The 18,291-nt window shown below is 39.4% G+C and overlaps 1 long non-coding RNA gene across 3 annotated transcripts in view; it reads right to left on the bottom strand.

Moving 5' to 3' along the window:
- Positions 1-15,654, bottom strand: part of LOC149214889 (uncharacterized) — a 37,228-nt gene extending 21,574 nt beyond the window's left edge. For 2 of the 3 annotated variants that reach the window (XR_016250436.1, XR_016250435.1), the window contains exons 1-3: positions 15,089-15,653; positions 14,954-14,981; positions 14,673-14,760 (exon numbers count right to left, since the gene is read on the bottom strand). This is a non-coding gene — a long non-coding RNA (uncharacterized LOC149214889). Of the gene's footprint in view, positions 1-14,672; positions 14,761-14,953; positions 14,982-15,088 lie in introns of all 3 variants that reach the window. The other variant, XR_016250437.1, reaches the window with a different exon arrangement.
- Positions 15,655-18,291: the final 2,637 nt, after the last annotated feature.

Below are 18,291 nucleotides of genomic sequence, written 5' to 3'. Positions count from 1 at the left end.
TGAAGCTTGGGGGGCACCCTCCTTTGACATGCGTCATTATGATGCTGGGGGCATGCAAATCAACGAGCAGTTTTAGCACATAGTTCATGCTCGTTAAAAAATAAACATAAGTTGTGAGCAAAAGTTTCCCTCAGAGTTCAAGCTCATGAAAAAAATGAACCGGTAAATAACCTTTTGAGATCGTAAATTCATCAGCCATAAGAACCTTGATCGTGTTTTCATCCATCACCTCCACTGTTCATTTGGCCGATCATTCACTTCCATTTGTGTGTTTACCTCTTTTGAGAAACAGCTGCGAAGAGTGATTTCACCTAGCCATCCTTGTGACACTGCCGTGATTGGAAAATTCCAACCTGTACCTGGAATCTGTAGCTATCCCTGTTTATCACTCGTTCCTCAAAAGACGAGTCTTCTTTCAGCTCTTTTCACTGACTCGTAAAATATGAAAAGTTTGCCGAGTTTTGGCCTTCCAGCTCGTTAAATGATCGGAACGCTATCCCTCCTCTAAATTTTAATCTTTTTGGACCTGAGGGATTATTGCACAAAAAGATCGAGCGCTTGTCTTGTTCGGCTCGTAAAAGTACCGAACAGCCATCCCTTCTGTATTGTTTTATACTTTTTCGGACTTAAGGGATTAGATGACGAAAAAGGAATTATGGAGTTGACTTTCTGTACCTTTTCAGACTCTCTAAAAATGAAAAGGACCGAGTTTTCTTTGTCGTTAGACTCGTTAAAATGATTAAATAGCGACAAACTTGTCTTTAGACGAGAACGAGTTTCCCTATCGCTAGGCTCGTTAAATCATAGCGATGGGCTCGCCCGAAGGGCAGGTTATAGAACAAGCATATGTTATCCTCCTCAAGCTTGACAAAAATAAAGAGGTACTGGTCAGAAATGACTGGGGAAAAATTGGGAGAACATTCAAAATTTAATGGTAGCAAGTCACTATTGAACATGACACTTTTCCTCCGTATCACATCGGGTTGGGTTGTTTCATTCACCGGTCTCATCACCATGGTCCTCGCCACACCATCCACATTTGGGGTAATGCTACCGATCCATCGCATCAGTGTCGTTATATGTTCAAGAGGGGTCATTCTGAAAGTGTCAACCGTGTCCCATCCACTGCCATACATTATCCTTCATCCATTCATGATCGCCACCCTGAATCATATGTCACAGTTTGTTTTCACCTCCACTAAAGTCATTAGCTCTGTTCCGTGTCATTGATGTGGGATTCATTAAGGCCCTCCTTTGACGGATCGCTTCTTGTCGACTTCAGCTCATTATCCAAGAAGTGGATCTAGGAACACCCCCATCAGTACTTTGAAGCTTGCATGCCTCAATGGCAAGTTTCTCACTTCCGGCGACAGGTATACATCAATGACCTTCGACCAGAAGATTTTGCGTGGCGTTCGACGCCAAGTCCTTTATTCACGCCACGTGAATTGTACTGCAGTACCTTGAGGGTCATCGTCATTATTGGTGATTTCTCTCGCGCTTGTTAACGGTTTTCATTATTGACCAGTAATCAAGCGATGTCTTTCCATGTTCGACTTCAGCGCAATTCTCACATGGATCGACTTGTACTTAGAGTGAAGATCGAACGAGTTTGAAGAACCCGGATCTAGTTTCATCCATCCGGGCTGCGATATATATTCAGGAAATATAAAAGCATTTGCCATGTACATCATTACAGCAGATGATCATCCTACTCAAAGGATGATAATTTCAGCAGAAAATTATCAGTCTATCTTCAGACGATCGTCTGTCATATGTACCAAAATGTATTTATAAAAAGCTGAGCATGGGAATGTCCGCCTCAGCTAGATCATGAGAATAATGATGAATGAAAAATAATGTATTGTATTGTATTGTATTACAGGGCACTCTCCTCAGCACTGGAACGAACTTCGGATCCTCTAGATAAAGCATTTCACCCGATAAACGGCCTCATACTTTAGGGGGCAACTGTTATAGACATTTTTGTGCCTCGCATCATGGAGCATGGAATGTCAATAATTACAGGGATCCTCAGTCCCTAAACATGTTGTTCTTACCCCTAAAAGAACAAGGTCATCAAACAACAGCACTTCCAATCAGTTCTCCACCTGAAAACACTTCAAAACAGGCTTATTTTGGATCATGTCAGCTGCTTAACTGAGCTTCTGCGCTGGAATGCAACTGTCCCACTCTGTACCTGCGCTGGAAGTCAAGATTAATGAAGGCTACCTGCGCTGGGCGAGATTGGCCAAGTGGCACAGTCATCCTGCAAGGTGTCAACTGCCCAGGAAGCTTCCAAACTGACACTTGGGTCATGAGATTCGCCCTGTGATGAGTAAGAGGTACTTGATCACCATGTGTAAGCAAGGATCTCCAAGTGGACACAGGAACTGAAGATTAACTGAAGATGGAGAGGACACTAGTCAGCTATATGCCAGCCTCCAGCTGACTCATCCTTTCCTCTTCTCTCCTATATATAGAGCTCTTCTATGAGGTCTAAGGGGGCTGGAATTTTGTGTAAAGCAAGGAGGTGCTGTTGGATTACAGTTAGAGCTATTGGGTGATTGTTTTACTAGAGGTGAAGAGGAGAGTTCTTGCTGCTGGGGAGGTGCTGCTGGATTGGAGCCATCATTGGTTGTAACCTTCTCAGAACCCTGTTACTTCTATCAATAAAGTTTTGCATGTTCTCCTATATACTTGTATTGCATTGATGTATTGTATTTACATGTATATTTGATTCACTCTAATCCATGCATCAGTTATGAGTACATGTATCTTGTAGTTTCCTCTCTTGTTTTGTGCAGGGCTTGTGTGTAGCTGGACCGGCAAAAATAGCAAGGAGCTGGGAACAAGAGACAAAGAGAGAGGATCAAGATCGACCAAGCGAAGGACACCAGGTTGGTTAATCATTTCTTCCTTCTCTCTGTACTTTCATAAAGGAAAACATCAAAGCTTTACTTTCAGTTGTTGCTAAAGACTGTCACCTTTAGAGTAGGGATAGGGTCATCCGCATCGGATACTTTTCCCCACAACACATAGCACTGACTATTGTTTGACCAAGTTTGACTAGCATTTGTGGGACTGTTTTGGGTTGACTTTGACCCTAGATAGAGGCCGAATTAATCTGCCCTTGACTGAGCTTCAAAGGAGATGACTTGCTTCTAATTTGACCAGCGTTGACTTTCTAATTAGGGTTGAAGTTTGACTATAGTTGACTACAGAATTTGACAACGTTGATTTGACTTTGTATTGGACTAATCTATTTGACTTTTGTACTCTCTCTGAACTATTGAATAATAATAAGAATATTTGATCAAAGGGTTTTCCCCACATTGGGGTTTTTCCCTAACGTCTACCAAATCTGGTGTCCTCTTGTCTTGGCTTGTCTTCTACATGTGTTTTTTATTTTCTATCTGCATTTTTTGTCAATGTGATGAATGGTTAATGTGATTGCTACTGGAAATTGTTGGAAATTGTCATTGGGATGCTAAAGGAACATTGAAGTAAACTGTGTTAAGCATAGAACATACCATTGTTATCTAAAATTAATATGGAGGTATAGTTGCAAACATGGTGAAGTCTTCCTCCAACCTAGAGGACAATCTTTCTATCTCTACGGATGTTGTTGCCTAGTCCTGCTTCTCCTACTTGTCCTTCTTCCTGAGAAGACACTAAGTACTCTGGTGGCCAAACTCGCCACAACTGAAGCACTTGACCTTAGATAGGTCCTTCTTCTTCTTCTCCCCCTGTGCCTCACTGGGACCCTTTGATGCAAGGGCCACATTTTCTTCCTCCTCACCCTTCAAACCCTTACTATTGCTTCCACTAATGGAGGTCTTCACAAGCACTCTCTTCATTTCCTCCTGTTGTAAGTCTGCCCACATCATGTGCCACTTAGGAAGGGTATCCCGCCCCAAAATTCCTTGGACAAAGATCTTCCAGTCCTTTGAGAAACTGTTCAGTGCCAAACGTACAAGCTCTATGTCCTAAGGCGCCTCCCCAACTATTGCTAGTTGATCCCAGATTTCCTAAATTCTGGTGAGGAAGGGATCAATGCCTTCATCCTTATGCATCCTGAGGTTTCTCGGGTTTTCCTTCAGGAACATCTTCCACTGCTCGGAAGGATTCTGATATAATTGAGTGAGAGCATCCCACATCTCCTTAATAATATTCTTGCTAGAAATATGTGAAACTATATCGTCCCAAACTCCATCCAAGATCATATGCTTCACCTTTGCAATCTCTTTCATGTACTGCTTCAATTAATTTGCATCATTTGGTACTGCCACAAGATTCTCTACAGAAGTCTTCAAGCCAAATTCATCTAGCAATAAGGACATCCTGGCCTTCTAGATGACATAGTTGGAGGCTACCTCCAACCTATCCTGATCTCTAAACCGAGTTGTGGCCATCTCTGAGACTGGACTAGAAATCTCCCTCTTTCACCTGCTCGGTTGTTGAATCTATTGTTCACACTCCCTTCTAGAGTGATAAAATCTGCTTGCAGCTACTGCCAGTTGCAATAGGAATTACAAATTTCTAGGCTAGAAACCCTCTGAGAGAAATTTCCCTCTGAGTGTGCACATTCTCTTCCACTCGACGTTGATTCTACTACTACAAACTGCTCCAAAAACCTTTCTACACCGAATTTTTCTACCAACCTGCACTAAAAAATCGAACTGCCAAGTAATTCCCACTGCCTGCCTTAAGCTCTGTGCAGCCCCCAGAAATTCGTCCTGCTACTCCCTCTGAATAGTGAATTTCTTCCTCCACTTTTGAGCTTTCATGTCTCATCAAAATCGCTCTAATACCATGTGAAAATTTCACTGCTAAAATTTTTATTGCAGCAACTGGAATTGATTCTTCTAACTGTAAAATTAATTTAGCAGTTTATTGTTACAACAACAATGAATTAATCACACTGCAATTTTCATAAAAAAAATTACTATGGAAGATAAACTGGAAACTGAGAGAATATTGGCACACAAAAAAAAAAAATATAACACCAATGTTTTTGGACAAAAATCTCCAGAAATACCCAATGTAGGAAAATTGATGCAGCAGTTGAGAGTTTTTATTACTAAGCAATAGTGAGAAATTATGAGTACAACTAGATGCCCAAACTGGCAATCCTCTACAAGAAAACCAGCCACAAAAATTAGTGAGACAAATTTTGTCTCACCCAACACTGATCCATCTCCAAAACTAGCTCCAAATGGGCTCAATGAAACCCATGCGTCAGCCTCTACGTCAAATATACACAGGCACTTGTACGCTTTGCCTGGAACTGCAATTGATCAAGCTGTCTTCCCAGTCCAGCCTCTAAGAATGACTCACTGGTCCCTTGCGGAAATTTTCCCAACCTCCAGCAACTAAATTGACCCCCCGTCTGGGCAAATCAAACTCTGCCTCTGAAGCTTTTGTGCCAGCGTTGTGCAGCCTCACTAAGGAAACTCAATCATCCAATTTTCCTAAGTTTAGACTTGGGAAATGTTTAAAAATTGGTTAATAATTTAATTGAGGCATTTCTAGGTGGAATTTCCAGAAACGATTTCTGGGTTTTGGAGAACAGTCGTGTTCTAGCCTCTCAACGAAGATTCGAGACTAGACCACCTTCGATGCTTCAAAAACTAACAGTGATGATGAGATACAACAATGACAAGTTCAAAATATATGTGAGACATTCGAATGCCTAACAAGCTTACAAGCCCCTCTAAAATTATAAAATAATGTGCAAAAAACCCTAGGACATAAGCCGACCTAGTAGCTTTTGTGACATAAAATTAATCTCCACACAATCAAGCCGAAATGATCATGTCATGCTAGTATAGGCTTCTTTTCGGGTGACATTGAGAGCTTCAAGTGCCATGACAAGTGTATAGGGCCTCTAAAATCACGTTCTAAGGGTTGGCCCCTAGCTCTAGCAAAATCCGCTGTGGGACCCAGTTTTGGGCTTGGGGCACAAACATGGCTCTCATGGGTCTCTAGGTGGTGAATAACCCTGATTCTACTCCAATGTTGAGGGCATTTATGATGGTGCTAGCCCTCCCATATCTCAAGGCATGAGACAAACCTCATCTAGGCCCTGTATCAACTACTTGACCCTATAGCAGGGTTGTGGGGGAGTGCGCCTCCCCCTCCCCTTGAACCCGCTCTCGAAGCGTGCTTTGGGCGGGAGTGCACTACTAAAATTCGCTCCCTAGAGCACACTCCCTAAAAAAAAATTGCTCCCTGCCAATTTAGGAGTGATAGAGGGAGCTATTGAAGATTGGAAACAAGAATTTGGCCCTAGTATTGATATGCAGTTCATGGTAATGTTTAAGAATTCTCCTTTATCTTTCAATTTCATCCTTTTACTTAAATTTTTAACATTACCATGAAATGACTCAAGATGTTTGAGAGTGGTTCCAACCTCATTGGATTTCATATGAAGAAAGTAGAATTTTAGATCACTCAAAATCCAACAAACTTGTCATTTTTTCATGATTTCGAGATTTTGTCATGTACTAAGGTATGGAATTTGTATTTAATCAAGAGTGCCAATCCCTCTATGCGGGGGAGACTCCCAATAATCAAGAGCACCTAGGGTACTAGGGTATGGAACTTGTATCTAATCAAGAGCACCAAGGACGTTCAACTATGCACGAGGAGACTCTCAATAAAGCACGAGACAAGAAATTAGAAATTTCTCGTGGCAAGAGGGTTAAGCAGTTGATAATAAATTTACTTTTATTTTCTAGTTTCTAGTACTTTTTATAACTATTGACTCTTTCATATTTATTATGGTATTTTTTGTAAACAATATATGACAATTTAAGTTTGAAGTTGGCATTTATAACTCATTGGTAATGAATTATGAATATGATGCTTCATGAAAGTTGAAAGTTGAAACATTTCATTTCATGTTACATATTCTTTGTTATCAATTGGTTATTTGGCAATAGTAATGGTTACAAGTACAAGTTACAACTTTTGTGATCAATGATGATAAATGTTATATATCGAATTTTGAAAGCTTGAAACTTTAAGATTGATGAATCATGAGACTCAATATGTTGTATGTTACTAACTTGTGGACTTGGTTGATGAAGATTATAACTTCTAGATGATTTATGTTATATGGTTCAATCCATGTTTTTATGCTTTTTATATCTAATTCATTATTCTACATGCTTTTATATCTAATTTATTGACATATATGCATCAAAATATATAAAATATATATTATATAAAAATTCGCTCCCAAACAGGGAGCTTTTGAAAATGTCGCTCCCCGCTCTCGCTCCCAAGTAACCTTGCCTTGTAGTACTGTTAAACCCGCTTGGGGGCATGCTGGTCCATGTGCATCATCCCATAAATGATATAGGGCAAAGTGCAGGAAATCTATGGGTGTTGAAGGTGCCCATGGCTACAAATGATGCTCTCAACACATCAATTGTAGTTGTGGGTGTCAATATGTCCCTCTGGAGGAACTGGACCCCAGTTAAGTTGCCCAAACCTATAGATGGAACCACCTGCCAATTACACACCATATCCAGTATTGCAGCTTTCACCATTAGGTACATTAACCATTATTGCATCTAAGTGAACCAAGCTTGAAAGAAATGGGTGGATTAACACTTCATATAAGGCTTCTCTTCCAAAATTGGGGCCTTAATCATGTAATGGCGTTACTTCCCTAGGTAGGAGCGGTTAACAGACGATCCTGTTAAGTGGAAGTGGCAAGTCCTTGGTCCACCCTTCAATCAATAGGTGCCATGTGAATAATGATGGAACGGAGGGGGAAAAACTTCATGGCCAAGTGTCATGGTCAAAGGGACCGACTATGATGGAATACCTCATCCTAAGTGTATAGATGTGAGGAGGGAGCAATTATGGATGTATGAGTTACCTCAGCATTTGTTTTTCCACCCCTCTTACATGTCTTATGTTTTTTCTTGATTATTCTTTATAGTATTGCTTGTAGCTCAAGGAATAAGAGCTTGTTTTGTATTATGTATAGCAGTTATTACCTCGTTTAGGATGGGTAAATTCATCACCCATTGGGGTTGGAACATGCAAGGGTTCCTTGTCTTCTATGAGATAGGGCAACAATGGCCTAGGAACCAAATGATAGCAATATGAGTGAGGTAGAGCTCATGCTTCGCTTTTGCCTAGGTATTAATTTGTTAGTCCTAGCCATCTTTTGCATTTTGATTTTTCTTTTGTTTTTCTTGTGGCCATCATATGCTCTTTTTGTTTCTTTTAGCTACATCAACCTCCCAAGGTACATTTCCAGGCCCTACCCAGGTATCAGGATGTGTGGGTGCCAAAACCCAATGAACCAATGGTCAGTTGAACCTAAAGAAGGGAGGGGGAAAAAGGCTTATAATGTAAGATGGAAACTGGTAAGTATGGAATAGGGAGAGATGGGACTATGTTATCTCAATCATGGCTTCCCGAGTAGTGCCCCTCCTATACCCATTGGGCCATTAGGGGGGTCCCACTAGACTAGAATTGAAAATTAACCCCCCATTTAAGGTGAGGGAGCAAGATCACAACCACGACACTTCTTTCTTCCAAGTTACCCCATAATCCATGTCCAAATGCCCAAATACAAACAAGCCGGAAAAGTTATTTTCTCTATTAGTTAAACTCTGCCTATTCAATAAACTAATCATGTATAATATTGTAATAAGAATTACTTAATTTAATAATTATTTAATATAAAATATAACTATAAATTATTATTATTAATGATAACGAGATGCAGTCGCTTTCCCGCCTCAGTTGCGATTACTTCCTTGGTCTTCCGACAATGAGGGGTTTGGGTATGGCGAAACATTTGTAAATAGATGGGCTGCATTTTTGCCTCTACCTAAAGCGAGGTTGCATGTCTCAAACATTGGAGCCAAGGTGACTTTGGTCTGCGTGAGCTTCACAATGGTTCATGTATTCAGAGTGACTTGGTGCTTGCAAGGAAAGCAGAATGGTGGATTAAAATCGGCTCTGGCTACATGAAAGGGACTTCGCATTGGGTTGTGTGGCTTTCTTTGAAGTTGTCGGTTATTTCTGCAACAGTCATCGCCCTCTCTCTAACGCAGGTGCAATTGACAGCTTGGGAAATGTGGGTTACTACCAATTGGGTACTATCTGTTACTCTCGGTCCCCTTTCATATTTCTCTTGGCTCTGAATTTATCTGTTACAGTTTAGTTTGTTTCATTATGTTTCTTGTTGGTCTGCATTACGGCCTACTTTGTGTTGGCCTCTGGTTAAAGAGTGATCTTACCCGAAGATTTTTATTTTTCACTCTACTTCTCTATACTATTATCTTATGTCGGCTTAGACTGACCCACCTGTTGAATAGCTCTCGACTAAGTCCTCTTATCAATACTCCCAGTCTCTATACCTCCTCTCTTGGATCGTTGAGCCTTAACTTTTGTTTCTAGTTCTATTCTTACCAGTGCATTATGCCCCGACAACGCATGTGTAGTCGTTAGAGGGTAGGTAGCTATCCTAGAAACAAGAGGTTGCGTCTATCTTCCATTTAGCTACTCCTCTTGAAATTCGTGAAGAGATTCACCAACTCGAGACCCTCACCACCATTGACTGTCAATCTTTCTCAAATTCTAAAATTTTGGAGGAGGTAGCCCACTGGGTTCCCGACCCTAGTCACACCAACGAAAGATGGAGCCAGTACCTAAACTCCATCACCCTTCATTGGGAAATGAAAACCCTTATGGGCAAGATCTTGAAAGACAAGCATGAGGATCAAAATGATAGAATTTTTGCCTTGAATGAAATCAAGAAGGTCCAGTGTTATCAACATTTGTGCTTGGCGAGTCTAGATGGACAACTAGCCCACCTGGAGAGCCACCTTCAATGTGAACTTAAGCCATCAACCCCACCAAGGACCAGCACCCAGGATCCAACTCTAGTGACTTCCTCAAACTCCTGATCTTATGTTATGTCTTACAGTTGTTGTTTTTCTTTTATATGCAGTTCAATTGAAGATAACATTGTTTGTAACCAGCAACTAGTATTATTTTCGTTAGACTTACTCTTCCATAACCAATCAATATAGGTTTCCCTTAGGGTAGATTGATACCGCTTACAGTGAACTATGGAAAAGCAAAAACAATGTTTCTCTCAAATATGTATTTGGAATTTTGAGGTAGTACCAATTTAAATCCACAACAAAAATAATAATGAAGATAATGAGATGCATATCAAAGAGATATAGAACAGTCAGCGAAAGAGCGCGATGTTAAGGCGCTCCGTAAGCAAAGGTCACTGGTTCTAGTCTCGCCGATACCAAAAAATCCAGCATGGTTTCCGCTGGTGCAGCTCAGGCCGGGTGCGATCCCCGAGTGACTTTGACGGCTTAGATGTCCCTAAGTCGTGGCCTCTCAGCCATAGGGTAAGCGTGATTTTCAGTATTCACCCACTTATCAATTAAAAAAAAAGAAGATAATGAGATGCATTAATTAATTTTACGTTTTAAAAATGGGAATTAAAATATAAAATAATATTAAATATCTCACATATTTATATTTATAATTCTTTTAAATTATATTCATTCATTCATAAATATTTTAAATTAATTTGAATTTAAAATTTATGTTAAATAATTATATGATATTTATTTATATTAATTAAAAAATTGAATTAATAATCTATTATAAAGAGTATATTAACAATACATCTATTTATTGTCAATTTAAAACTGAATAAAGACTATTTCATTTATAGAATTTATTATTAAAAAAATCATAATGAAAATATAATAATCATCCAACATTAAAAACACAATATCAAAGAAATTGTAATATTCTTGTCTTACAAAACTTATTTAATTTTAATTTTTAATCTAAATTAATCATACACTAATCTAACTCTAACCATGTTTTAATTTTACTCTAGTTAAAATTAATATAATTTTCTATCTAAATTAACCTTACTTTATTTTAACCCTATTTTTAAAAATAATATTACTCCATCCTCGAGTAAGACTTAATCTAATGCAACTAGACATCATGACATGTATCTAATGCAACCAACAGGATTCAGAATTATTCTGGAGATTGCGAGCTTATTAGTTTTGCTTCTCAATGACTTGTGCTTTTCTATTACAAGGATTGAGCTATTACTCGATTTGTGGTAAACATACCAATTTTGCTTTCTCCTCGGGTAAGACTTAATCTAATGCAACTAGACATCATGACATGTATCTAATGCAACCAACAGGATTCAGAATTATTCTGGAGATTGCGAGCTTATTAGTTTTGCTTCTCAATGACTTGTGCTTTTCTATTACAAGGATTGAGCTATTACTCGATTTGTGGTAAACATACCAATTTTGCTTTCCAAGAAATTTTGTTTACGAGTAATTAAACTATGAGAATTTCTATGAAGAGCAATTTCGGCGACAAGCAATATTTTTTTTGTAAGTCAAGGTTCTATTTATTCATCAAAAAAGAAGTACATCGATGACAAAATGCAGGTAGTCTCACCCCGACCAAGTTTGTTGACTATCGCTAGCAGCATATGACATAGAAACAATACTACAACTAGAGACACAGTCCATAACTTAGGAGGTCAAAAGCACCAAAATACAAATAAGATAAGTAAAACACCTATAACCATGCTCAGTCATCAGAGGTAACAGAAGCAGGATTATCCAGACCTGTCACTGGAGGAGGAGGGGAGTGGTAAGAACACTTGACGTGATGCTCGAAATGGGCCATCCATGACTCCAGCTTCTCCACCTTCTCAGATAGCAGATTCTGACCCCTCCATACCACCACGATCCTCTCCCGAACATGACATTGAAAATAATACACCGTGTTGAGTGTAGCGATGAGTGCTTCATGTTTTTCCTGCCTAGCCTTCTCAAAATTTTCGTGGCAGTCCAATACAGACTGGACCAGGTCCTGATAATTCTCTGAACAACATTATCTACCTGCGGTCGTCCGACATCCAGGCCATCGCACCTTACCTCGACCACCAGTGTCGCCCCTGTGCGTCACACTACCTAACATCACAGTCCCCATTGTTCGTCCACCACAGCCTGCCAACGAGCTGCCCGGACCACCACGAGCCCTCGCTACCGCTCAAACCCTATTGCCGGCGGTTCTACCTCCCCGCACAGAGCAAGCAAGCCCCTTATCCACCACCGCCACATTCATATTCGTATGACGCTCCCCCTAGCTAGCCAAAATTCCTTTTGACGAGGGTGTAGAGTGAGAGTTATGTGGCATGGGGCGCATTGTCACAGAGCTAAGAGCACTAGCTAACCGTGAAGCCACCCAAATCACCACAATGCATGCCAAAACAACTATCAATCCCAAATTTACTAGAGGATTTGGATGGCAAGGTCCTACCTACCCACAATCTCCCACACGAGGAGTAGAAAATGAAACTGTGACAAATAAACTCCACAAGAAAACCAGAGGATTACCAATTACCCAGACAAAAGGAGCTAGAGGGAACAAAGACACAGGCCAAGCGACAGGACAGAAAACCATCGACTAGGTAGTCCCAAGCTCCCCCAGATAACCAGCTACCTTGAAATTCTTAAGACAAACAACCCCTAATCAACCCAAATGACTGAATACCCAGTCGTGGGTCGCATACCCAGTCGTGGGTCGCAAAGAGTCTAGGAAAACCTTAAAAAATACAAGACCCGAAAAGAAAACCAATTGCCAGGATAAACAAACTCCCATGTGAACACAAAAGGAAGCCAAGAGCAAAATTGACTGACCACCCACAAGAAGGCTCAAGGGCAAACTTGATAACCAGATACAAAGCACAGAGACTGCTGTAAAAAACGAGAAACCACACATAATAAAGGATACTTATCAATTCTATGACCCAAAGGCTAAGGAGGATGCATCGGCTACGGAACCGCCACCATTCCCAGACATGGCACCAGCTGGAGAGACCACTAATACCACCAGAACTCAACCGACTCACAGTAAACCAACAAAATGCCGCAGCTCCAGCTCGAGAGACCACTAATGCCACCAGAACTCGGTAGACTCACAGTAGACCACCAAAATGCCACAGCTACATACCAAAATGCCACAACTACATACCATGCCTGGAGATCAACAAACTCCATATACCAACGTCCCTCACCCACTCCCAAGCCCAACGAAGCTGATGGAAATTCCACATGTTGCTTATTTACTCCCCCCGTACTACCAACGCAGTGAGAGGACAAGGAGGTCGGCCTCCACACCAATTGAGTTCGTCATCAAAAACCACGTGTTCGGGTTTCCTCAATGTTTGTCACCCCATCGGGGAGCTACAAGCAATTTTTTTTATTAGAAGGTTAGATTGTGTATTACATGAACAAGATTGCGGTGACTGAGAATTGCACAAACATTAAAATAGTGCTAAAAAGCCATCTCTTAAAACCGGTTATCTCTTCTTCAATATCATCTCAATTGTAAAAATCACACACAATAACACATCACAACGGGTCACGAGCTCTCAATCAATATGTAAGAAAACTTCCAAAAAAACCCATAAACTTTCTGATAAGCTGCTAATTAAAGACGAAAATGAAAAGTGAGTCTTACTGAGAGGTAAAATTGCATCATACACAAAAGGCACCGGATATTTAAAGGGGGCTTCTCAGCTGCTTTCACACACAATAACACATCACAATCATTTGACACGAGCTCTCAATCTATATATAAGAAAACTCCCAAAAATACCCCAAAAACTTTCTGATAAGTTGCTAATTAAATATGAAAATGAAAAGTGAGTCTTACTGGGGAAGAATTGCAGCATACACAATAGGCACCAGATATTTAAAGGGGCTTCCTCAACTGCTCTATGCATCGCAAATCAACCCAACAACCCTTCATGTTTATCTTTCATTCTAAAACTAATGTTTATTTTTCTGAAACTAATTTTGTGTTCGTTAAAAAAAATTAGTGAAATTAAAAATATTCCAATGAAAATGAAAATACCTAGCCAAAACAGATAAATCCGACGATGCTCTAGAAGCCGCCATTGATTTGAGACAAGAAGACCCACAGGTCGCCTACCCGAAGGTCGCTTCACACTGTTATCTTTCATTCTAAAACTAATGTTTATTTTTCATTCGGAAACTAATTTTTAGTGAAATTAAAAATATTCCAATAAAAATGAAAATGCCTAGCCAAAACAGATGATTCCGACGATGCTCTAGAAGCCGCCATTGATTTGAGACAACAAGGCCCACAGGTCGCCTACCCGAAAGTCGCTTCACACTGTGAACGCGTTCAGATGTGGGCTCAAGGATTTTTTTCCTCCTGAGACAAATCGTCTCACCATTTACTAAACCCATAAAATATCGCAGGAAAAACTGTATTTTAACCCTAAGTTCAGAAATAATATTACACCATCCTCACGGTAAAGACTTAATCAAAGTTAGAATTTATCTAATGCAACCAAACAGCAGGACTTGTATCTAATGCAACCAGACAGTAGGATTTAGACTTAGTTTTGCTTCACAATGACTTATGCTTTTCTATTACAAGGATTGATCTATTACTCGATTTGTGTGAAACTTGTCAATTTTTCTTCCCATGAAATTTTGTTTGCCATCAATTAAGCTATGAGAATTTCTATGAACAGCAATTTCCACTACAAGTAATTTTTTATTTCGCATGGTATAGAGGGTTGGATTGTGTACCTACTTGACCAAGACTGCGGTGAATGACCCTGAGAACTGCGCACACATTAAAATAGTACACCTGTTGCCTCTTCAATATCATCTTTAACTGTAAAATCACACACAATAGCATATCACAATGGGCTTTAATTTCATTTTTACAGGAGCCCTCTAAGAAAATCCCAAAAAAGACCCAAAAACTCTCTCTAATAAGGGGTTAATTAAAGATGAAAATGAAAAGTGAGTCTTATTGAGAGAAGAATTGCAGCATAAACAAGAGGCACCAGATATTGAAAAGAGACCTTCCTCAGCTGCCTCCTCAACTGCTTTCTGCATCGCAAATCAATCCCAAAATACCTTTATGTTTTTTTCATTCCGAAACTAGTTCTGTGTTTATTAAAAAAATTAATGAAATTGAAAATAAGAATGAAAGTTACCTGGCCAAAACGGATGAATCCAACGATGCTGTGGAAGCCGTTATTGATTTGAGACAAAGAGGCCCACAGGTCGCCTAACCGGAGGTCGCTTCACACTGTGAACGGATTCAGATGTAGGCTTAAGAGTTTTTTCCTCGAGACAAAGTGTCTCACCATTTTACTAAACCCATAAAATATCCCAAAAATACCTCGAAAATCTCGCATTAATCACAAGCTAACTAACCCATTACAAATTCTGAATCTCCCATAGTTGAAAAGTATTTGCATCCTTCTTTGATTGCGAGTTGTAATCCGCGTATCAGGGTTTGATACTCTGCTGCGACCGCCGCAGGCGGATTAGGGTTGCTGATGGAACTGTCGCTTTCTCTACGCTAGGTGAATATGCCTCTGCGACCTCGATTTCTACCTATAATGCTATTGGTGTTAGTTAGCCTCGATCAGCTATATAATGTATAACTCCTGGAGGTAGAGGTAAATGACGGAAAAATGTGCTTTTCGGGTGAACTGGTTTTTCCGAAAAGTCGCAATTTGACTACTCCATTTTAATCTATGTACATCTTTCTATTTGGCTGGTACATTCTGACAAGACATCCTCATTTATTCATTACAGGTTCATAATATGTATTTTAAGGCCTCGGTGGACAACGCCATAATATCTATTTTGCATTGCTGGTACGGACAATCTTTTCTAATTTAGGGATTTCTTAATCGGTTTGGTTCTATTTTCTTTTCTGCTAAAGCATTGCAGGTATTTGATTAATGCCAGGTTTTCTATTCTCTTTATCGTAACGTGGAAAGCTTTTTGTGCGATATTTTACGGGCTCCGTTTACCTATTCTCTTTATCATATGGGGGAAAGTTTTTTATGCGAAATTTTACGGGGGAAGGTTTTGTATGGGGAATGCAAGCTTACCAAGTAGGATTCGGATTTATGCAAATACTAGCGATTGCGAATTCACCAGGCTTGCTTACCAACAGCTTGTGCTTTTCTATTACAGGGACTGAGCAATTGCACCATTTGTGCTAAACTTACCAGCTTTGCTTCCCAAGAAATTTTGTTTACGAATTTCCATGAACAGCAATTTCTTCTACAACAATTTTTATGATTGCGCATGGCTATTAGAATTTATATGAACAGAAATTTCCGTTACTAACATTTTTTATGATTTCGCAGGCCATGGAGAGGGTTGGATTGTGTACCTACCTGACCAGACCAAAATTTCGGTGAGAACTGCACACACATTACAAGAGTACGAAGAAGCATCTCGGTTGGCTCATCAATATCATCTTAACCGTAAAAATACAAGAAAACCCCAAAGCCTTTCCGATAAGCTGCCACTTAAAGATGAAAATGAAAAGTGACTCTGACTGAGAGGAAGAATTGCAACATCGATGAGAGGTGCCAAATCTTTAAAACGGGCTTCCTTAGCTACCTCTTCAACTGTTCTCTGCATTACAAATCAACCCCAAAAACCCTCAATATTAGAGGAAAAACCTGATTTATGCTCTGAAGATAATTAAATGAAATTGAAAAGATTCTTATAAGAATGAAAAATACCCACCCTGGATGAATCCAACGATGCTTGAAAATCCGCCATTGAAGTGAGAAAAAGCGAAACTGTCTCTGCGTTTATGCGATAAAGTAAATAGAAAACCTCGGATTAATCACATACCTGCCCTTCTTTTTAGCAGAAGATACAACCAGCCCATAAAGAAATCCCTAAATTGGAAAAGATTGCCTTGACCAGCAATGCAATGTTGATATCATGTATTAATTTTATGATTTTGCATCATGTATGCATAATGAATAAATGAGGACGCAACGTCAGAATGTACCAGCGAAATAGATAGAGATAAACAGATTAGAGATTACGAAAACACTTGTTAAAAATAGATAGAAAAAAGACGAGAGGAATAGCCCATTAAGAAATGCCTAAATTAGAAAAGATTGCCCGTACCATCGATACAGTGCACATATAAAACTGTTATTTCCCTTGCTTGTTAGAAGCATTTATGTTTCAATGGGGTTGGAAATAGGATTTCCGTGCAGATATTGTATCAACTTAATGATTCTACACCATGTACAAGAGAATGTCCTGTCAGAATGTACCGGCCAAATAAGATGATGAACCTAGATTAAAAGAAAAATACATAGAAAAAGAAACACAGCTGAGATTGAACATACTCTTTGAGAAAAGCGTCTCAGAAAAATACCAGATCAAAATAGCTCCTCTGCCACCCGCTTGGAGATGATTATCATGGTTTCATCTCTACCTAATTATCATAATCTTTGCATTCACACATAGCTTTTTTTTTAAAAGGATTCCAATAAAGAATGAAAAATACCCACCCAGAATGAATTCGACGATGCTTGAAAATCTTCCATCAAAGTGAGAAAGGGCGAGACAAAGTGTCTCTCCGTTTAAGAACCCCATAAAACATCATACAAAAACCTTTTCAGGATGCTATAAAAAAAAATATAAAGCCTCCGATTAATCACATACCTGCCCCTTTTTTAAGCAGAAGATGCAACCAGCCCATGAAGAAATCCCTAAATTGGAAAATACTGCCTGTACCTGCAATGCAATGTTGATATCATGTATTAATTTTATGATTCTGCATCATGTACCCATAATGAATGGATGAATGAGGACGCAACGTGATAATGTACCAGCGAAATAGATAGAGATAAACAGAGATTAGATATGAGGAAAATACTTGTTAAAAATAGATAGAAAAAGAGGAGAGAACTAGCCCATTAAGAAATGCCTAAATTAGAAAAGATTGCCCGTACCAGCGACGCAGTGCACATATTGTATCAATTTAACGATTCTATATCATGTACCTGTAATGAATGAATGAGAATGGAGAATGTCCCGTCAGAATGTACCTAGATTAAAAGAAAAACAGAGACAAAAAGAAATACAGCTGAGATTGAACGTCCTCTTTGAGAAAAGCGTCTCAGAAAATACCAGATCAAAATAGCTGCTCTGCCACCAGCTTGGAGATGATTATCATGGTTTCATCTCTACCTATTTATCATAATCTTTGTGAATATCAAAATAGCTGCTCTGCCACCAGCTTGGAGATGATTATCATGGTTTCATCTCTACCTATTTATCATAATCTTTGCATTCACACACAGCTTTTATAAAAATAAAAAGAAAACAAACAGACAAATCAATCCGAACACTCAATGCAATC

Source organism: Pinus tabuliformis, chromosome 1_1 (assembly GCF_031772625.1).
Source record: "Pinus tabuliformis cultivar Carrire ecotype Pingquan chromosome 1_1, CPIR1, whole genome shotgun sequence".
Lineage (NCBI taxonomy): Eukaryota > Viridiplantae > Streptophyta > Pinopsida > Pinales > Pinaceae > Pinus > Pinus tabuliformis.
The sequence above is the reverse complement of the archived record's forward strand: the minus strand, read 5'-3'. Positions and strand labels throughout refer to the sequence as shown.